Source organism: Anabrus simplex, chromosome X, assembly GCF_040414725.1.
Source record: "Anabrus simplex isolate iqAnaSimp1 chromosome X, ASM4041472v1, whole genome shotgun sequence".
NCBI classification, from domain to species: Eukaryota; Metazoa; Arthropoda; class Insecta; order Orthoptera; family Tettigoniidae; genus Anabrus; species Anabrus simplex.
In genome coordinates, this window is record NC_090279.1 from 216,730,241 (window position 1) to 216,754,030 (window position 23,790).

General features: G+C 41.3%; 2 protein-coding genes across 5 annotated transcripts in view; one reads left to right on the forward strand and one right to left on the reverse strand.

Moving 5' to 3' along the window:
* LOC136886796 (uncharacterized) overlaps nucleotides 1-23,790 on the reverse strand; it is a 262,354-nt gene that overhangs the window by 133,272 nt on the left and 105,292 nt on the right. The window lies entirely within an intron of this gene.
* LOC136885977 (serine protease gd) overlaps nucleotides 16,411-23,790 on the forward strand; it is an 88,951-nt gene continuing 81,571 nt past the window's right edge. Inside the window, exon 1 of the mRNA XM_067158685.2 lies at nucleotides 16,411-16,514. The gene's annotated coding sequence lies outside the window, so the exon portion shown is untranslated. The remainder of the gene's footprint in view (nucleotides 16,515-23,790) is intronic.

Genomic DNA, 23,790 nt, shown 5'->3' on the forward strand with positions numbered 1-23,790 from the left:
AATACGCAATAAACACGGTATGAAATACTGCGAAGTAGCAACTTTCATTAGGGACACAATTTTCACTCACTAGACGCAATTTATTTTCATTTAATTAATACGCATATTTACAGAACAATGACAGCATAAGAAATCAAGCAATCATTCTAACTTTATCTGATTTAGTAGAATTATCAACTTACTGAAGAAATGAATCCATAAATTAGTTCTGGCGGAGTAGCCCGTTTATGCTCGAAGAATATTTGACCAAAGATTTTCGTAGATTTGTAGTCAAAAGTCTACCTACTTTAGATATGTGTGAGATGTTTATGATTCGAACAAATAACTATTAACTAACCTTGAGTAAATACGATTTTCAGGACAATATTTGAATTAATTCAAATATTTAAAATGAGAGCAGATCATGTACGTTATGTTCTGCAACATCCTGCCTCAAAATGTGCAGCACTAACTCCTCTGATATTGGTGTTTGTAAGCGGTGGACAGGAAACAGCAAAACTACTGTCTATAAAACCATCCACTCTATTTTAAATGCAATAAATAATGTTAAATTAAATTGGATAATATTTATTCCAGAATGCTAAAACTTTACAACAATATAGTAGGAATGTCACAGGATTTGTGGATGGAACGGTTATGAACATGTTCTATGTTCTTTGTCTTTTTACTTACAAGTTCACTGAAAGCACCAAACAATAGAGCCTTTATTTTATGTACTAAGTACAGCTTAGTTCCCTCCCCGTCAGATGGCAGCCCAAGTACTTGTATCATCTGTGAATAGGTCCGGCTTCATGGGTAAATGGTTCGTGTGCTGGCCTTTGGTCACTAGGGTCCCGCGTTCAATTGCCTGCAGGGTCGGAAATTTTAACTATATTTGTTTAATTCCTCGGGCACGGCGGGTGGGTGTATCTGTCGTCTTTATCGTCCTCATCATTACGACGCGCAGGTCGCCTACGGGTGTCAAATCAAAAGGCCTCCATTTGGAGAGGCGAAGTTGTTCTCGAACACTCCCGGCGCTAAAAGCCATACGCCAGTTCATTTCATTTACCTGTAATTCTGAGTATGATTGTATTAGTGCAGTGAGCAACCGCCCTCTAACACCAGTCAGAGAGGAAAAGATGGAAGGGATCCGACACTTCCAAAAACGAAGGTTTCGGCCAAGGAAAGGCAAGGGCCACGAAGGGCGTGAAAATGCGAGACTCCCTAAGCCTCGAGTGCTCTAATACCGTCGGGGTCGGAAAAGAACAAGAGTTGTACGACGTAAGTCATCAGATTCCTTGTGTGCGGAATAAAATTTCACTCTAGATTCCATTCAAGACACGACTCTGTCAGGTCTCAGGTGGCAATGAAATATTTTTTTTCGGTTTCCGACTAGAGTATGTCTTCACTACCTAACTCGTAACATCTTTGAGAAAGTGTTTCTTCGTTTACCTTCTGCGTACGCCTTGAAGACTTGTTTGTCCAATCTCCACGCGTCCTTGGAAAAGCTTCTCCCACATGATTTTAATGGTGAAGTGTTAGTCTTTAAAAAAAATGTCTGCCATCGCTTATAATCGTCAATATAATATATGCTGGGAACACAAATGTTTTGCTTGACTGCTTGAGGGTATTATTTGATCTACATACTGTACTCTTTGGCAGCGGTCTATTGTTTTTATCTTATCCTTAGAACCGCTGATGCTTGCACAATACCAGCGACTACCGGATTCTGTTGAGAAAGCCCCATGAGTCGATATAATGAAACTTCACAAAACCAAATTCTCCAGCGCATATGTTACAACAGAAATACCGTCTGATTTGTAGTATAATTTTACAATACAAAATTAGAACAGGAATTTGCAATAAACTCAATTCTGTTAAAATATGACTTACGGAATTTCTCAAAAAGAAATCAGTAAAAATGAAATGAAATAGCGTATGGCTTTCAGTGCCGGGAGTGTCCGAGGACAAGTTCGGCTCGCGAGGTGCAGGTATTTTGATTTGACGCCTGTCGCGCCGTGATGACGATGAAATGATAATGAAGACATAAACCCAGCCACCGTGCCAGCGAAATTACCGAATGATGGTTAAAATTCCCGACCCTGCCGGAAATCGAGCCCGGGACCCTGTAACCAAAGACCAGTACGCTAACCATTTAGCCATGGAGCCGAACACAGCCGTACAGATCATTGATTGATTGACTGATTGATTGATTGATTGATTGATTGATTGATTGATTGATTGATTGATTGATTGATTGATTGATTGATTGATTGATTGATTGATTGATTGATTGATTGATTGATTGAGCAATCAAAATTTCCACACGTTCACTCTAAATGTCCCTACTCGCTAAGTAAATACAATTTATAGATATTATTATTATTATTATTATTATTAGTATTATTATTATTATTATTATTATTATTATTATTATTATTATATTGATTTACTAGAAGACAAAAGTCATGCATAGACTACGAAATATTTCTCTTCAACGAACTACTTTTATCATTTCCAAACAAACATGCCCCCCGTACGGACAGCACGAGTGAAACGAAAACCCTCAACTTTTTTTTTTTGCTAAGGGCTTTACGTCGCACCGACACAGATAGGTCTTATGGCGACGATGGGATAGGAAAGGCCTAGGAGTTGGAAGGAAGCGGCCGTGGCCTTAATTAAGGTACAGCCTGGTGTGAAAATGGGAAACCACGGAAAACCATTTTCAGGGCTGCCGATAGTGGGATTCGAACCTACTATCTCCCGGATGCAAGCTCACAGCCGCGCGCCCCTACACGCACGGCACACTCGCCCGGTATCCCTCAACTTACGTGACGTGGGACATAAGAGGGTAAAAATGAGCGGGGAAAATGCAGCTTACAAATATACATATAAAGTCCATCCGCGGACAACTTTGAGAAATATAGAAAGTTGCATAATAGTGTAACAAAAAATTGTGTCGAATTTCCCGTTTGGTAAAATCAAATGATCATAAATATTCAGTTCTTTTTGCGGGTTGTTGTTGTTTCTGTGCATTCCGTACAGTTGCGAATAAATTGCAGTATTGTTTGTCAAGGCGACTGAAATTGTCCTGCTCGATCCGAGGTAATCAGTCTCCCAGGCAGCAATCTGCCAATTGAATAATAACGAAGTACGTCATTATTCTGGATTAACCCAAGTATTCATAGACCTGCTTTGCCGTGCAACTGTACGTTCCCATCAGTTGATGTCGAAGAGTCGAGCACCGGTACGGTATTTTTATCCGAATGGAGCGCAAGACCAAGGAGACTATGGCACGGCTTCATAATCAAAATACATCATAGTCTGTAGAAACCGTGCTACTGTCCAAAGAGTTGTACAGCGATTTAAAACAAAGGGAACCCTTGTAAACAGCATAACATCAGGCCGACATTACCAAATGACGACTCGAGATACGAGGATGGTAGTGAAAACAGTCATGAAGAATCCGAAGATAAGTGCGACGGAAATTAAAGCCCATGTGCAAGAATATTATGATAAACAAGTCACAAGTAGAGCCATTCATCTTGCGGAGTATAAAGCTAGGGTCCCCAGGAAGAAACCCCACATTAGTAACAAACATTAAGTAGCTAAACTGCAGTTTGCCAATGAGTACGGAGAAGAAAATAATGGATTTTGGGGCCTATTTTTATTTAGTGACGAAAGTAGATTAAATATATTTCACAACGATGGACCGGTGTTGGTCTGAAGGAAGGCTAATACTGAGCTACTGTGAGGAGATGGAGTAATGGTATGGGGTTGTACTAGTTTTCATTGATGGAATTACGGACAGATTTGGTTACCTGAATATACGAATGGAAGATTTGCAGAAAAGTGTCGACAAATCGGGCATTGGGGGACAATTTCTATTTCCAGCAAGATAATGGCCCCAAACGTACTGCGGAAATTGTCCGTCGTTGGCTGCCCTATCATACTACGCCCTGAAAAGCCCAGCTCCAATCGAGCATGTATGGAACGAGCTGGGGAAAAGTGTAAGGAACATGAACTGTTACTACAAGGATGGAACACAATTGGTTCCAAAATAACAAGGAAACTGGTATATTCTATGGCACAAGTCATCCATAACAAAGTAAGTAGTACAGGAGATATTATAAGTAGAATTTTGTGAACAATATAAATTTATTAAGGATGAGCTGAGTGTTTAATAGAAAAAATTGTTAGCGTAAATTGTATAATATTGTATTATAGGAAAATTTTCTTCTCTTGTTAATTTAATATTTAGTGCTTGACAATAATGTATTTTAGTGTACCATTTGCAAATAAAGAGATTTTGATTTTGATTTGAAGAAATGCATACAACGTATTAAGAACCGATTTGGTGGAGATGTTACTTACAGAAACAACACACGTTTGTTCTCGTATGAATAGTGTACTTATGTCCTACGTAAAAATTATATTTCAATGAGTCGTATATTCTTTTATTTAGTAAGGAGTCATTTTGTGTTGATTTTCTTTGTTTAAGTCGAGAGATGTTCATTACTTAAATATGTTCACTTGTATAATAAAATCTGACAAAACGTTGTTTCCACATAAACCCATCTCTATGAATACTTATGTCAATATCAGGAAAAACATTGACAATCTATGGAAAACTCTTTGCAACTTTAGTTTGATAAAAATGTAAACTACGGGGCGAGTTGGCCGTGCGGTCAGGGGAGCGCAGCAGCGAGCTTGCATCCGGAAGATAGTGGGTTCGGACCCCACTGTCGGCAGTCCTGAAGATGGTTTTCCGTGGTTCCCATTTTTACACCAGGCGAATGCTGGGGCTGTACCTTAATTAAGGCCATGGCCGCTTCCTTCCCACTCCTAGGCCTTTCCTATCCCATTGTCACCATAAGACCTGTCTGTGTCGGTGCAGCGTAAGGGAAATAGTAAAAAAAAAAAATTAAACAGACAAAAACAACACAGACATGCCATTAAACGTCTCACATAACTACTATTTCGCACAAACTTCGCAGACACACGAACCTGAAACAATCTGCAGACTACATGCGAAAAGAAAACACGACGGAAAACAATTGTATTCTTCACATGTGACCGACTAATAGTGACAAAATGAAAGCAGAGGCTACTGCAAGTGAGGCAGTAAATCTGACATTAATTAAAAGAATCTGAAATCGCACTACCAACAATAGCGAATACGAGTATAATAAATACTTCACTAGAGGAACTTCCCTACGAAATGGATGGAAAAGTACCGAGACTTAAAGGGGGAAAAGAACAATCCAATAAACTATGAAGACTTCCGACCAATTTGCATATTTCCCTGTGTTAGTAAACTATTATAAAAAGTTGTTGACAGATAAATCAAAAGTTACCTTAACAACACGAATGAATTACTGGACGAATACCAGGCAGGAGTTAGATCTACCTACAGCACTATTAAAAGTTAAAACGACTAAAAGCAGAAGTGGATAAGGGACAGATGACTATCCTCGTACCATCAGTTTTTCCGCAAGTTTACTGACGGGGCGGCAGCAGAGTGTGCTTAGTAGGTAGGAACTTACCACTGTGGCAACTGTGGCCTTAAGTGAAACTTGGTTAACGGATTTTGTGTTAGACTCTGAAATCCGACTATCTAAAGAGTTTTCCTTATTCAAGGCCGATCATATAAAGTCTGTCCAAGTGCCTTGTTCCCTGTGATAGAGAAGGCTAAGTTCGGAGAAATGGCCTTCGTTTAAGAATCAATGGTATGCCAATATTTCCAAATCTATTCTTGGCATAAAACACGCAGAATCTCTGCATGATCAATATTTCTGTCTAGATTTAGCACAGTCAAACTCGTCCGGCCATTTATATGTAGATTTCTGATTTCTTCCCAAAGGCCGTACCGTCGTTTTTGCTGCAAATCCTTTCAACATCTCGATAAACTCAAATAATAATAGTGAATCTTTGTATTCGCTTTAAGTATAGCAACTTGATCAATAATACACAGCAACTGGTGTATTATGTTGTAGCCCAAACAATATGGCGGCCTGAGTTGTGGCTGCACATTGGTGAGGTGCTCTATCGTAGCTTATTCTGTGCTCGTTGGCCGTCACCTACACAGAAGCTTCAGACACATCATTTTCTTTAAAAAGAACTAAATTCCTGCTTGTGAGAGTTTCGTAGTATTTTTCTTGTAAAGGAGAGGCAACAACATGTATATCAGCTGTTGAAACGGTCTAGTTTCTTCATAATCGCTGTGAATGACAGACGAAATAAGGGTTTTATATAGAGAGAAGATAGATAGATGTTGGAACAGTTTGGGACAAGATTTAATGTTCCATCAATACTGATGTATGCAACAAAATGCCGGCGTTCTGTGAAATCCAAGTAGAAATCGACGATGCGAGAATCAATTCTCATATATTTAATTCGCTGGAGACCTATTCGTGAGCACTGAAGAAATTTCTGGGCGTATACTAACTATTAAAGCATAATGGCTTGCGCGTGACATTAGTCCATGTTTGACCATGACTGGGCACAATGTCAAACCAGTATTTCACTTGTTTATGGTTATCGATAAACCTAACTGAAATCAGATAACATTAAGAGTCACTGCAATGTTACCAACTCTCGAACATGTTGCCAGCATTGGTATTTTATTTTGTTAACAATGCATCGTATTGAGAGAAAGGTTTACGTTGTTTTATTAACACTACATATGCAGTTGTAACAATAAGTTGAAAAATCAGATCCACAAAGTTGTGAGATGGAGATGGTAAACGGGGTTCAAACTCGGTTATAGGTTTCACAAAGCGGAGAAGTGTTGCTGTGTTGATGGGGATCACTGTTAAGTACCTTGGTCTCAATATAAGGAAACATCATTGAACCGGGCTGAGTGGCGCTGGCCTTCTGGCCCCAACTTGGCAGGTTCGATCCTGGCACAGTACAGTGGTATTTGAAGGTGCTCAAATACATCAGCCTCGTGTCGGTAGATTTACTGGCACGTAAAATAACTGTGAATGACAGACGGAATAAGGGTTTTATATAAACAGCCGGGAACTCGGCATCTCCAAAAACCGCAAAAGTAGTTGGTGGGACGTAAAGCCAATAGTATTATTACACATTCATTGGGGTAATCACAAAAGCGGGATTTCTTAAATAAAGGTTGCAGATCTCTTCATAAGGTTATGAGGGTATTTAGGAGTTGCAGTAAGAATGTAAAAGAGAGGGCATATAAGACCCCAATCCACCTGTCCCAGGGAATAAGAAGATAAGTCTAAAAAGTTAAAGTTCTCATGGGAAGCTTTTCCTTGTGTGTGTGTGTGTGTGTGTGTGTGTGTGTGTGTGTGTGTGTGTGTGTGTGTGTGTGTGTGTGTGTGTGTGTGTTAAACAATCCGAATTTTCTGATTTGAACCCAGTGACGGCAACTTGGGGGGGGGGGGGGGGCAGGGCGTTTTCTGCCTGCTCCCCCCTCCCCGAAAAAGTTATCTTAGAGGCAGAGTGTCATTTTGCCCGTCCTCCCAAAAAATCTCCTATATGCTAAGTTTCCTTAAATCGTGGAGTTTGGTAGTCTTCAGAGTTTGCAAAGGCATTAAATCTGGAAGATAGTATATCAAGAAATGAGATTAGAAAGCGGGCATTCCTTCAGAGAACTACGTTTCCCAGTGGAGACTGCTCAGGCGGTAGTGCTGTTCACATTTCGTATCACGAAATGCATAATATACACTAATAGAATATTTATTCAGAAAATGTATTTATGAAGCAATTTCTAATTTGTTTACTTGTGATTATTCTTGATAGGTCCCTATCGACTGTATTTATTAATCAAGTTCTATTTTTCTGTTTACCTGTGAATATTATTGAATACTCCGTACATAAGATTGCTCTAAATGTATTTGCGAAACAAGCTCTATTATTGTTATGTTTGTTTGTGAATACGGTATTGTTATTATATAGGAATGTTTGCATTAATAGCTGATCTAATTTCACCTGCCTGTGTCCATGTTAATCATGGCCGGCAATAATTACCCGAAGTCGGCGTGGCTGGTTGGACCAGTCAAAACCAAGGTGGTGTAAGTCACATTTGTGTAATGTCAGGTAGTAAGATTTATCAGCTCTCTTTAACAGAGGCAGGTGTGTAAAATCACTGCCAATAATTCATGTACAAGACAATAATGCCCTACCAACAGAAAATATACTACACACGAGACAAAGTGACTTACTGGTTGAAGCCACTTTTATTTAACAACTAGCTGATGTACCCGTGCTTCGCTACGGGATTCTCAGAAAGACTGTCTTTGTGGTTTTTCTAACTACACTTAACTTAGGCCAATATAAAACCGTCAGTAAGAATCTAGGGATAAAAAGCAATGTTATCATATAAAATACTCGCTCAAATGAAAAACCGCACATTTTCTCACTTTAAAAAAAAAACAGTATTACGAAGCCGATCTAACAGTCCAAAGTTCCAGTGCTGGAATGACCAGGCCGCAAACAGCCGTGAACACTCCTCTGCCATTGTTCCGTTAAATATACACATCACGTATACCAATCAGTGCCTCAGGGTAGGGATTGAATAGCTCGAATGCTATGATGAACCAGTTTGTTACGTACTATTAGTATCAGAACATTTATGAACCAGAGGAATGGCATCAATCAATCACTCCTGATCTGCATTCAGGGCAGTCGCCCAGGTGGCAGATTCCCTATCTGTTGTTTTCCTAGCCCTTTCTTGAATGATCGCAAAGAAATTGGAAAATTATTGAACATTTCCTTTGGTAAGTTATTCTTATTCCTAATTCCCCTTCCTATAAAGGAATATTTGCCCCAATTTGTCCTCTTGTTTTCCAACTTTATCTTCATATTGTGATCTTTCCTACTTTTAAAGACACTACTCAAACTTATACGTCTACTGATGTCCTCCCACGCCATCTCTCCACTGACAGCTCGGAACATACCACGTACGTCGAGCAGCTCGTCTCCTTTCTCCCAAGTCTTCCCAGCCCAAACTTTGCAACATTTTTGTAACGCTACTCTTTTGTCTGAAATCACCCAAAACAAAGCGAGCTGCATTTCTTTGGATTTTTTCCAGTTCTTGAATCAAGTAATCCTGGTGAGGGTCCCATACACTGGAACCATACTCTAGTTGGGGTCTTACCAGATACTTATACGCCCTCTCCTTTACATCCTTACTGCAACCCCTAAATACCCTCATAACCATATGCAGAGATCTGTATACTTTATTAACAATCATATTTATGTGATTACCCCAATTAAGGTCTTTTCTTCTATTAACACCTAGGTACTTACAATGATCCCCAAAAGGAACTTTCACCCCATCAACACAGTAATTAAAACTGAGAGGACTTTTCCTATTTGTGAAACTCACGACCTGACTTTTATCCCCTTTTATCATCATACCATTGCCCACCGTCCATCTCACAACACTATCGAGGTCATCCTGCAACCGTTCACAATCTTGTAACTTATTTATTACTCTGTACAAAATAACATCATCTGCAAACAGCCTTATCTCTGATTCCACATACCATTGATATATATAAGAAAACATAAAGGTCCAATAATACTGCCTTGAGGAATTCCCCTCTTAATTATTAAAGGGTCAGATAAAGCTTCGCCTACCCTAATTCTCTGAGTTCTATTTTCTAGAAATATAGCCACCCATTCAGTCACTGTTTTTTCTAGTCCAATAGCACTCATTTTTCCAGTAGTCTTCCATGATCTACCCTATCAAATGCCTTAGATAGGTCAATCGCAATACAGTCCATTTGGCCTCCTGAATCCAGGATATCTGCTATATCTTGCTGAAATCCTACATGCTGAGATTCAGTGGAATAACCTATTCTAAACCCAAACTGCCTTTTGTCAAACCAGTTATTAATTTCGCAAACATGTCTAATATAATCAGAAAGAATGCTTTCCCAAAGCTTACATGCAATGCATGTCAAACTGACTGACCTGTAATTTTCAGCTTTATGTCTATCACCCTTTCCTTTATACACAGGGGCTACTATAGCAACTCTCCATTAATTTGGTATAGCTCCTTCAACCAAACAATAATCAGATAAGTATTTCAGATATGGTGCTATATCCCAACCCATTGCCTTTAGTATATCCCCAGAAATCTTATCAATTTCAGCTGCTTTTCTAGTTTTCAACTTTTGTATCTTACTGTAAATGTCATTGTTATCGTAGGTAAATTTTAATACTTCTTTAGTATTACTCACATCCCCTATCTGGACATTATCCTTGTAACCAACAATCTTTACATACTGCTGACTGAATACTTCTGCCTTTTGAAGATCCTCGCATACACACTCGCCTTGTTCATTAATGATTCCTGGAATGTCCTTCTTTGAACCTGTTTCTGCCCTAAAGTACATATACACACCCTTTCATTTTTTACTAAAATTTGTATGACCACCAATACTAGGGAAGAAAGTTCTCTAACTCCCCAGCTACTTCCCGCCAATATTAGGTAGGCTGTTAAACTCGGTACGACCGGGCGAGTTGGCCGTGCGGTTAGGGGCGCGCAGCTGTGAGTTTGCGTCCGGGAGGTAGTGGGTTCGAAAACCACTGTCGATAGCCCTGAAGATGGTTTTCCGTGGTCTCCCATTTTCACACCAGACAAATGTTGGGGCTGTACGGCAATTAACACCAGGGCCGCTTCCTTTTCACTCCTAGCCTTTTCCTCTCCCATCGTCGCCATAAAACCAATCTGTTCGATGCGACGTAAAGCAAATTTTAAAAAAATACTCGTTATACAGCAGTAATCCCATCTATCGGGCATGGCAGGCAACAGAAGACACAAAGCACATCACAACAATGGTCAATTTAATGTTATTGTTGTTCAGTGTTATGAGCTTTCTGTATTGTAGGCCTTCATATTTATTTTTCTTTCGACTCTGATATTAGGGCGTCTTACAAAATTATTTATAGTGTAGACTGTAGTTCCTTATTCCCCGACTTTACATAACGATTTTCATTAAATTCCGTTTACCCATTTTCTCGTGACTTGGCGCTGATATGGACTTAGCAACAAAAATCCAAATTCATGAATATCTCTGTTATCATAGCCGGTACGGTAAAAATGTGTAAGGCATAAATGATCGGAAATTTAATACTATATAACTTTAGTGATGTAGTATTTGTCGATACGACCACTAACAACACAAATATTTAAGAATTAAATTTTAGGCCTTCCCCTAAACTACCATTTCTCTCGGCATGAATAAGATTATTTATGTCCTAGATTGTAGCGACTTATTCCCGGACACTACATGCCGATTTTCATTAAATTCCCTTCAGCCGTTTTTTCGTGATGCGTGTACATACATACATACATACAAACAGACAGACAGACAGACAGAAATTACGGAAAATTAAAAAGTGCATTTCCTTGCTACTTGAATGGAAAGGAACTGACCACCCTACCATACGTATACTCCGACTCAGGCACACCTCTGCGGAGGTTTGGACCTGTCTTCGGGCAGAAAACACCCTTACCTTACCTTAATTGCTACTTTGGACACGACCAATACAGAAATACCATCTTTTTTTAAATTCTGAGCAATGTACAGACAAAACTCTTATTTTATAGATATTCAGAATATTAACAAGATAACTCAACTCATCTGGTTCTTACCGGGGACTGGTTTGTATTCTTGAATAACCTGGAAGTAAGATTTGGCTATTTATTCAATACTAGCTGATGTACCCGTGCTTCGCTACGGAATTCTACATTTTATACAGAATTCTAGGTTAGGTAGTGTAAACGTTGTGAGCAAGATTGTATTAAGTTGCATAACTCTTAACGTTGCCCTAGAAACACGACGGGGAAGTCACCAACGACTTTTCTCATATGAAGACTGGGTTAGGGAATTTTCATTGTAATAGTAGGCCAGCTTGCCTACCGTCAGTCACGATCAGGTTGAGGAGTTTTCAGACACTCACTCTCAGCCTGCCTTTATAGATTCTCAGAAAGACTCTCTTAGTGGTTTTCCCAACTGAAATGAACATGGGTCATTACAATGACGTCAGTAGGAATGGCGCGATTAAAAGCAATGCTTTCATGTGAAATACTCGATCAAATGAGAAACCACACATTTTCTCACTTTTAACGAACAGTACTATGCTGCCGAACTAACAGTCCAAAGCTACTGAGCTGGAATGACCAAGACGCAGACATCCGTGATCCGTGAACAATCATCCTTTTTTCGGCGGGGGGTTCGAATAGTGGATAGTCCCAAGGCAAAAACTATGACCGTTTACTTATCTGTTTCCTGGGAGTACCCGATGAGTCGGAAAATCTCAATTCACTACATTGGCGGGGGAAGGAACTATCTGACGTGGAGGCAATTTTTCCTCCAAGCCAGAGAAGAAACCACATCTTCGCTGCTAATTTGGAATAAAGTTAATGTAGATTTAATAAAAGTGAAGAGGAAGAAGCATTTCTTAAGAAACGGCTCTTTTCAGGATTGAATTTTGAGTTATTTAGTGAATTGTGGTACTATAATTTAGAATAGGCCTAAATTGTAATTCTAGACCAGTTCATACTACTACTAACTGAGCCTCTGACTTAAGTGCGCACACTGCTCATTCAAAACAGCGCGTCAGAGTAGGTATCGAATAGCTGGCATACTATGATGAACCAGTGTGTTACGTACCAGCAGTATCAGAAAATGTACGAACCAGAGGAATGGCATGCTAAAGAAGAAAGTTATCTAACTCAGCTATTCCCGCCAATATTCAGTTAGGCTGTTATACTCGGTACGCAGCAGTAATCCCATCTATCGGAGTTGAGAGGCAGCATAAGAAACAAATAACATCACAACAAACAACGGTCAGTGTAATGTTATTGTTGATTAATGTTACGCGCTTTCGATATTGTAGGCCTTCACATTATTAATTGTCTTCCGGTTCTGAAATACACTCTTATACTCGGTACGGTAAAACTGAATAAAACATAAATGATCGGAAATTGTATTCTCTATAACTTTTGTTATGTAGTATTTTTCCATAGGACCAAGAAAATAGGTATTTCAAAATTAAATTTTAGGTGCCTTCCCCTAAACTACCATTTCACTCAGCGTGAGTAAAATGATTTATAGCCTAGATTGTAGCGGTTCACCCCCCGACTTTACGTACCGATTTTTATTAAATTTATTAAATTCTCTTCAGCCGTTTTCTCTTATCAGTGACATACAAACAGTCAGATTGCTGTGAGGAAATTCCCTACTGAAGGACTGATACAGGAAGACTGGCGAAACTACATACTAGGATTCTTACGAATCTTGTGTTGACTCATTAAATTACTTATATTTACCGTTGGAGACTGGTGCGTTAATATCGGGACTGACAGAGCATAAATAGGACTCAAATTAACCTGTTATTTAGAGTTGCCAGATGGTTGTGGGTGTAAAGGCGGTTAAATGAGTTTTAAGTCGGACAAAAGATGGGCGTATTAAAACCGTTGACACTTTGCTTCTTCGATAGTTCTACCCTTTTTGAAGCAATTGTAGCTCATCTCAAACTTTACAGTTAACTTACACTTTCTTATAGAGTAGGAGGCACTATTAAATTACTGTTTAAATAATGCTCAGTTGTTCAAACATTCATACTGACACATAAGTAAACAGCTGCTCAATATGTAATCAGCCTATTTTCATCTATCTGTATATATGTCTACCTCTTCGTCTCGTTTCTTGATACCGGGTCGGGATGAGATGAGATTAATGTATACGGTATGTTTCTACGGCCGGATGCCCTTCCTGGCACCAACCTCAGTCGAGAAGCTAATGAAGATGAAATGTGTTATGGTGAATGAAATTGGGTAAGAGGTGGCAGGACTCAGCTCTGGCCTATGGATATGACCTGTACCGGCATTTGTCTGGAAGTGAAAATATTAAACCACAGAAAACCATTCTGAGAACAGCCGACGGTGAGGTTCGAACCCACGCGTTTCCCGAACGCAGAGCTTGGCTCCATAGCCGTGGCGCGTTTAAATGCGCGGCCACTCATCCCACTTTCACCTATATAAATAGAATGATAATTTGTGTCTGTACGCTCGGATTAAATGTACAAGATTCTAGAACTTAATGTTAAGAGAATGTTTAGATTAAAATAAGTTGAAGAAATTATAATTCTGTAATGATACCGCGAAAAGATGAGATTGTATTCGGAAATAGTGGGTTCGAATGCCATTTTCGGTAGCCCTGCAGATGGTTTTCCGTGTTTTCCTATTTTCACAACAAGCAAATGCTGGGGCGGTATCAATTAAGGCGACGGCTCCTTTCTTCCCACTCCTAGCCCTTTCCTATCATATTGTCGCCATAAGACTTATCTATGTCGATGCGACGTCAAGCCAGCTACTAAAAAGTGCATGTCACCAAACATCCCTGACTTTTCCGTAAATTTCTGTAAGAGTGTCCATTATATAAAGCACAAGGCTTGCCTTTCTTCGTCTCAAATGACCTCCGACCTCCATGTCGTAAGTAAGCACGCAGCTGGAATAATTACAGTAGGTATGTTAAAAACTGTAGACTAATTATACCTTTTTTTTTTTTTTTTTTTTTTTTTGCTAGTTGCTTAACGTCGCACCGACACAGATAGGTCTTATGGCGACGATGGGATAGGAAATACATAGGAATGGGTAGGAAGCGGCCGTGGCCTTAATTAAGGTACAGCCCCAGCATTTGCCTGGTGTAAGAATGGGAAACCACGAAAAACCATCTTCAGGTCTGCCGACAGTGGGGTTCGAACCCACTATCTCCCGGATGCGAGCTCACAGCTGCGCGGTCCTAACCGCACGACCAACTCGCCTGGTACTAATATTACCTCAAAAACACTTCAAGAGAGAAGGACCGGGTTGGAAGAATCCTTATCACAAGGTTGTGTGGAGAACGCCCTAATTATTAGCAGTCCCCCTGCTGCATGGACGTTGGAAAACCCTGATCGGCTGCTGATAATTTTACAGTGATCGCAAATGGGACAACTTTTGCTGTGATCGCATATGGGACACAACCGTCTCTCGAGTGTAGAGCCGTGGCCACTTGTAGGCCGAGACCCACTCTGTATCTACCGACCGTTCTTCAACTTGTTTCAGTTCTTTTAGAACAGACAACAATCGCTGTTCCGATATCAGTTTTACCTCATCCCACTCCGCTCGGAAGAGCTTCATGGCTAAACGGTTCAGGGGTCCCGGGTTCGATTCCCAAATTCGATTCGCAATTTTTAAGCACCATTGGTTAATTCCGCTGGCACGGGGTCTAGGTGTATGTATCATCTTCGTCATCACTGCTTGCTCATCACGACGCGCAGGTCGCCTATGAGCGTCAAATCGAAAGACCTGCACCTGGCGAGCCAAACATGTCCTCGGCCATACGCCATTTTATTTTAAGCTATTATTCTTCGTTCATGCATATAAAGGTGTCCGCCCCTGTGATGTGGTTAGTGTGATTAGCTGCCCGGAGGCGCGGGTTCGATTCCCGGCTCTGCCACAGAAATTGAAAATTGGTACGAGGGCTGGAACGGGGTCCACTAAACCTCGGGAGGTCAAATAAATAGAGGGGGTTCGATCGGCACCTCAGCCATCCTGGGAGTGGTTTTCCGTGGTTTCCCACTTCACCTCCAGGCAAATGCCGGGATGGTACCTAATTTAAGGCCACGGCCGCTTCCTTCCCTTTCCTTGTCTATCCCTCCCAACCTTTCCATCCCCACGAGGTCTCTGTTGAGCATAGCAGCTATATCTGTTGGCATGACAAGGCCACCTGCGCGAGGTACTGTTCTCCTGCCCGGTTGTATCTGCTGACCCAACGTCTCACGCTCCAGGACATTGCCCTTGAGGCGGTAGAGGTGAGATCCCTCGCTGAGTCCGAGGGAAAAACCAAACCTGGAGGGTAAACTAATTAAGAAACAAGAAGAACCAGCACATAAAGGTGAGTTAATCAGAATACAATTCAGTACAGTACGTAAATTATATTTCCCGGGACACCGAGACAGACCTCTGAAATTCGTTACTGTTCTGGACGTACGGTCTCCGTGCTTATAAAGCGTCGGATCCAAGGACCTGCAACACGCCATTAGTTCGACTGCGTTAGCTTTCTTGAACCCGCGATCCCCAAAGGAATACAATATACGGTACTTTTAAACCCCAAACGTTTAAATATAAGTATGGATGGTACAGTTACAGTAGAAGATATATAGTTACATGCTAGGAAATGCTCCAGTTTTTAATTTCTTTTTTTATAATTTGGAATCGTTCTTTCAGGGTCTATTACTTGGAATGGAGATTGCGTTAAGCTACACGTCTCCCATTTATTTTTTTATTTTATTTTTTATTTTATTTTTTACAACTGCGAAGAGAGGAAGAAGAAGAAGTTGGGTGCGAGGTTCTGCTTGTCACCTGTGTGCGCTCCATGCGGACGACTGCCAAATCATGGAGAGCCTCAGGGAACTTGTCATTCCGGTGGAGATTTCCTTGTGTGACCTGACCTTCTTCCAAGAACATTCTGTGTGTGCATTGAGGAACATCGCACCTGCTACGAGCCGTAAGTACACTTACCATGTCTCTTTTTTATGTGTTATTCAAATAGTGTCTTAATCGTGATATTCAACGTTGGTCACGAGAAACTTGAGGAGGAAATAACACCGTTTTGTTCTGTAACTGCAGTCGTTCTTGAATCTTCTCGTCTAACCCGAGTTACGAATAGTTGGCCACATTTAGTACGTTTACATGGGGATTGAGATCGATTTGAGTACACTTGCCGTATTGAATACGATCCCCATTTACATGTAGTATTTGAGCACCGTATCGTATTGAATCCACCAGGCAACATCGACGCATACAGACGATGCAGAATTGTAGTAAAATCGATATCACCTCTTAGAATTTAAAAACGCCAAATGAAGTAGAAGCCTAGGAGATAACTTTCAGTTTTGAAAGTATGTGTGGTATTCCAAATGTAATTGGTGCAATAGATAGAACGCACATTCCAATTTTACCCCAAAGAGAAGGATATCGTGACTTTCTTAACCGCCAGGGCTGGCCGTCTTATAATATGATTGCAGTTGCTGATCAGTTATACAGGTAAATATATTTACTGGCTTATTATATTTGTTATTTCGACAGAACTTTAATGATGATGATTTTGTCAGAAGAAACATGGAGTGTGTGCGCAGTCTTTTTCAATACGATCTCGGTACGATCCGCGTTTACATGGAACTCGTTTCGAACTGAGTACGATACGATCCCAGATTTTACCCCATCGACCTTGAGACTCAATCCGAACTGAGCCCCGTTTACATGGCGTTTTCAATACGGAAAGTGTACTCAGATCGATCTGAATCCTGCATGTAAACGTGCTAATTGTCTAGCTTGCAGTCCAACGCAGGTCCTCTTCGGAAAATGAGGAATTCATTATTTATAGCGTCCGTGGCTCAGGCGGCAGCGCGCCGGCCTCTCACCGCTGGGTTCCGTAGTTCACTCCATGTGAGATTTGTGCTGGACAAAGCGGAGGCGGGACAGGTTTTCCTCCGGTACTCCGGTTTTCCCTGTCATATTTCATCGCAGCAACACTCTGCATTATCATTTCATTTCATCTGTCAGTCATTAATCATTGCCCCAGAGGAGTGCGACAGTCTTCGGCAGCCGGCACATTTCCTATCCTCGCCGCTAGATGGGGCCTTCATTCATTCCATTCCTGACCCGGTCGAATGACTGGAAAGAGGCTGTGTATTTTCTTTTAATGGTTTATACAAATGTTTCTTCTTTCTACATCGGCAAGTATTTTGAGGTTTTGCAATAAGCGGTTACACTACAGCACGTGTTTTATGGCGCCATAAGCACAAAAATGAACGTATCCCTTTCTTACTTAACTTAGTTAACATACTGTAGTAAAGCGTGGAGTGTTTTCAGCACTTATTTACTTTTAGTCAGATTATCATCAGTACGGTGTGCATTATTTCGTGTTCCTTCCAGGTTTCAGTTCCTTTCTTCTCTCGAACAGATTAGTATGGAAAGCGAATCATTGTTAGAAACGATTTGCAATTCGAAATATTGCAGACGTAAACTTTTTCTTCTAACCCTGAATTCGGTTTCGGTGCTGCAGCGCGGAGGCCATGCGCGAATCCTCCCAGCTATTTTACTTTGACCGGGCCCGCTCTCTCGCCGTCAAATAGCTTCTGAGTGGACCTCGAACCACGTAAAAATCTCTGTTTTGGAACGGAATTATACCCGGGGCCTTCAGGTAAAGGGCAGGCACACTGCGAATGGAACACGAGGTCGTCGGAAAAATAAGCCGTCATATTTTTTCAGGGAAAATAAGGACACTTTGTAAGTCTGAAGGCATAGTTTACAGCGGCCTCACCTGCTGTGCCTTGTGAGGCAATGGATAGACAAGGTAGCGGCCATCCTGGCATTTGTCTGGAGAAGAAGTGGGAAACCGCGGAAAACCACTTCGAGGATGGCTGAGGTAGCAATCGAACCCTCCCGAGGCTGAATGGACTCCGTTCTAGTCCTCGTACCACTTTTGCAATTTCGTGGCAGAGCTGGGAATCGAACCCACGTCTCCGGGCCTAGCAGTTAAACAGACTAACCACTGCCCCACAGAAGCGGACGTTCGTTAAATTCAGCATCAAATTTTGAACACATTTCAGGCTTGTTTATTCCATATAAGTGCATGCAAAAACACTAAGCTATACATAAGCCTACGTTTGAAGGAAATAATCTCTCACGTTCAAGCCAGGTAGACTGTGAATTTGCCAATTATGGCAAGAACAGTAGTGCTAAGAACTAGCAGCCATCTCTCCTGTGGTTTTACCGAGTTGGTGTAATGAATTCCTGATTTCGCAATAGCTTACCCGAGTCAAGAGCCTCAGAACTGGTTTTGACCGCTCTGTACATCATTTATCGAGGAAGCTTTAGCTGTATGAAACAGTAATCCATAACAGAAAGGAGCCGAGCAAACGATACACTCAAACTGTAGAGCAGAAAAAGCTTGACCTCAACAAGCGGGTTTGTCATAGTTTTCAGAAAATAATAGTCCTGGGCGTTTCCGTAGCCAGATCGCGTTTTTAGAAAAAGAAAAAAATAATACGCGATACCTGAAGTAGCAGTCCTGTTTAGTACATTTGAGCCGCGTCATCCTGGATCTCTAAACTATGTATCCCTTTACAGCATATGGCTTGCGTGGATGTTGAAGGTTCAAATATTGCACAGAGAAGAGGTAAGCTGATAGCTGACACACTGAACTACATGCGTACATCAGTAGTCTACTAATCACGTCCATCAGGAACAATTATATCACCATAAATTAAAACTTGCCTCGTGCGAAGTCTTAATGTCAGCATAGGCTAATCTGTTTTCTTTTATAAGGACACTAAAGCCTCTACTGGCATGTATCGTAGAAATTATTTATTTCAATGTATAAACAAATTTTCGGGCTCCTTGGCTGAATGATCAGCTTCCAGGTGCTTAGGGTTCGATTCCCATCTGGGTTGGTGAATTTAATCGCGTTTGGTTAATTCGTGTGCGTGTTTGTGTTCGCCCCAGTATACTCACAGTCACAACACACCAGGAAGGGCATCTGGCCGTACAACAGAGCCAGGTCCACGTGTGCAAGAGAGTTCGCATTCACGACACCACCAAGATGTGGCAAAAGAAGAAGAATCGTTATGGGACCACATTCCAGCACCTCGGCGTCTCCGAAAACCTTAACAGTGGTTACTGGCACGTAAAAAGAACAAGAATGTTTAAAAGAATTATTCACAGAAATCTTTCCTTTACTCCATGTCCTTACGGAAATTTCTCAAGGTTCCAGTAGTTTTGGTCGAATCTGCCTTTCCACCTCTCTGGTTCCGTTGGTGGTGATTAGAGCAGGTACAACTGGGCAACCATCCTCTATATAACACTAATCGCTTCCAAAAACAATGAAGGCATCGGTCAAAGAAAGGCAAGGGCCATGAAGGGCGTGAAAATGAAAGACTCCGTAGTAGGCCTCCATAGCTAATACTGTTGAGGTCGGAAAAGAACAGGAGTTGACCAAAAGAGGTCGAATAGGATAGATGAAAGTGAGGAGTCAGGCACAAGTGAGTGGGAGCAATGTCAGGCCCCGTGGGTACCAAGTTGAGGGCCCCTGCAGCTGTAAGCCCGGCTTTGTGGCTAAATGGATAGAATGCTTGACTTTGGTTCGTTGGCCCCGGTTCAATTCTCAGAATCAACCCCCTTATACTGTTAATTCCCCTGTTTACGCACGGGGTGTTTATGACGCCTTCGCCATTCATTTTATCCTCATTAATCCACCACCAAGCCTATACAGATGCCAAGCACTATTATTATTATTATTATTATTATTATTATTATTATTATTATTATTATTATTATTGTTACGGAGTTTTCCGTGGTAGGTAGAGGTGAAAGAAGGTGCGGGTGTGAATAGGTCTCCAGCTACGAAAGCAAAATTAATTTAAAATTTAACAAGGTTATATTTTCTTTTCAAAAACAAAGAAATAACAAGCATGGCAGGTACAAGGTAGCAAATCAAAAGGGTAGTTACAATATTTACAGGAATTGGGCTTCGCGCCCTGATTTTACACTGCTTGGGCAATCAGCTCAGTTTTACCCCAAACACGAGTTTTAACAGAGGGGCAGAAAACCCCATTCATACCTAGGAGCCCTTGCTCCAAATTACACAGAAAAGCCTCCACGAGGCATACAACACTTAATTTTCAAAAGAGCCACACGCTCTCAAAATTTAAGCCTCTCCCAGGCCACACCAAACTCCACCTTCAAGTTGTCCTCACTGGACATAGACACAGGGGTAAAATACCCAACCTACTGAGGTCTATTAAATGAAAAGCAGGTTAATTAAATGACCTCTAAAATAACAATTTGAGAGGAGGCGAACTTGCACTCCTAATACACTTGTTTTTAAAAAACCTAATCTGGCTCTAGACCACTAATACAAGGGCTAATCCCATACTACCGAGGTGACTTTAGAAAAGAGCAATTTGTTTTACATTAACGAAGAATAGGTTGAGAAAATAAGTTCACCTCAAGACAATGTGAGTGGGAGCTCGAGAGGGTTAGCACTCTCTATCCCAATATGCAGCTTAAAAGAGAATAGAAGAAAACATCGTTACATTTTAGGAAAAGGTTACATGGAGGAACGCTTCGCACCCGCCCCGAGAGTTAAACTGCTGAGCTAGCAAAGAAAGAATTTATTAATCGGCCATTACCTTATTGATGACCGCTGCCGAGGAAAGAGGCGCTTCCCGCCTCCTGCTATGTACTTTATACACTGAAAGATGGAACAGAAGTGGCCCGGAGACCCTAAAATCAGCAGTTTAAATACTCTCGCAGAAGGTTCTAGGCGTTAGGGGAATGAAAACACCCTTCCGCGATGATTTTATTGGTAGATCAATAAACCCCCTACACAATACTAAGAAGAAACACATAATTGGTGGAAAATTAATTCAAGAAATTCGGGATAGGCTAGATTTAAAACAAGGGGAAAGAAGGGGTTAATATTGCCAACTTAACCAAAGACTGAAAAATTTTTTAGCAAAGAACAAACATTTGAAATAAAAATTTCTCCAACAAAATAGTTCTTTGACTCCGCACTAGGTTGCACTATTGTTGATCTTCAGTAGTGTCCTCTAGAAGAGAAAGTTCACACTTCTTACTTCAAGCGAAACAAAACCACATCAAAAATGACACAGTTCAAAAACTCAAAATTTTCCACGTGGTGACATCTTCTGAGAAAGTAGAGAATTAATAGCGTAGATAAAGTTCAGACTTCCTCCAGCAGAGGAGTTTCAACTGGCGCACATTTTAAATTAGCGGAGTGGAGGTGTACCGCCCGGTACAATTATTATTATTATTATTATTATTAAATAAAAATGTAGAATTTTACAGCGGTCGTACCCATCGTTCAATGGTTAATTAGCTCCATCGGGAGATCAGTGGTGGTGTCCGACCCATGATCACGATTTCTATTACAACCAACAAAAGAACACTAAACCTTAAAGATCGTATTTCATTTTAGAAGAATTATCTATAAAAGGGAAAACTATATTATCCCTATAACAACAGTGCTGTAGTGTCTTCCTACAACGATGTAGAAGTAAACGGGAGTGAGATACCAGCACTCTATCTATATAATTAAGTCAGAAGTATGAGGTAAGTATATACGATGAGTAACGCATGGCTGTTGGTTAGCAGTGGCGATCTGCCGCAGCGAAGCCTAGCACACCTGTCCTCCCGGTCCCCGCACCTACAGGACATTCAGCAGCATGATGTGCGAGGTGAAACGGGGGGAGAAGGACGCAGCCCTTGGACTGCAATATATTAAGTCTCCAATGCTTTGCTCTCAGAAATACGTGCGACGTTTTTTCCTCATTGCTTTCAAGTTTTGTAAATGGAACAAGTGTCAGATGCTTACATCATAATGTGCTTTAGATTTCCATCCTTCTCATTTGAGGTTTGGGATTCACCGATAGCCTTGGTAGCCCTCAATATACGCCACTGATAATATTTACCTTGAAGAGTTTGATAGCGTATCTAGAATAGCGCTGTGTAGCTGAAATTGTAGCCTAATAATATATTTCAAGTGAATAAACTTCCTCTCACCGGGCGAGTTGGCCGTAGATTAGGAGCTCGCAGCTATGAGCTTGCATCCGGAAGACAGTGGGTTCGAACCCCACTGTCGGCAGCCCTGAAGTTAGTTTTCCGAGGTTTCCTATTTTCACACCAGGCAAATGCTGGCACTGCACCTTAATTAAGAACACCGAGCGAGTTGGCCGTGTGGTTAGGGACGCGCGGCTGTGAGCTTGCATCCGGGAGATAGTGGGTTCGAACCCCACTGTCGGCAGAGCTGAAGATGGTTTTCCGTGATTTCCCATTTTCACAGCAGGCAAATGCTGAGGCTGTACCTTAAGGCCACGGCCGCTTCCTTCCTACTCCTAGGCCTTTCCTATCCCATCGTCGCCATAAGACCGATCTGTGTCGGTGCGACGTAAAACTAGTTGTAAAAAAAAATCCCCTCGAAACGTGGCAAGAGAATGAAATTAGACAATTGAGGAACCAAAATGACTTCGTGCGACTTCATATCATCAATGAATAGAGCGGAAGAAATCCCATAGGGCTGTGTGAAAATAACAAACTCAAAAACTGACTTAAAGCGTTTTGCTTGTAAATCCACTATATTAGTGAAATATAAAATTAGCATTGTATTCAATTCAACTTTTTGCATTTTTCTGGAACAACTCAAATATCACTTTTTGAGAAATGTGTTCATAATACACTGGCGGTTATTACAATTTTTACACTAGGAAGGTAAGCAGAGTGCAGAGTCATCCAGTTATGGTGGGTGGAAGACATGATTCAGTTTACAGGTAATGTTGAGGCACAGAGCACTCAGGGAGTGGCCAGCTATAATTCGGCTGGACAGATGACAGATACGAGGACTTCATTCCATGCTGTGCCAGAGTTAATCAGTCGTCGTTGCTGTGAGTAGTGGTGCGCCAATCTCTTTGTCAACCTATGATCAGACGTCTCAGTGGGTGACAGATCTGGAGAACGCGCTGGCCAGGGCAACAGTCGAACGCCCAGTTTATCGAGGAAGGTCAGGACAGCACGGGCATTGTACTGTTGAAAGGTAGCGTCTCAGAGGCCTCGAAGAGAGGAAACTAGACGTGATTGTGCATGTGACCGGTTAAGCGAACAAGAGGTAGTCGGGATGTGTATCCCATACCATCACTCCAGATGACGGGCCCGTATGAGGATGGCAGCGTTCGCTCTGCTCGGTGGCTCCACACATGCAGGAG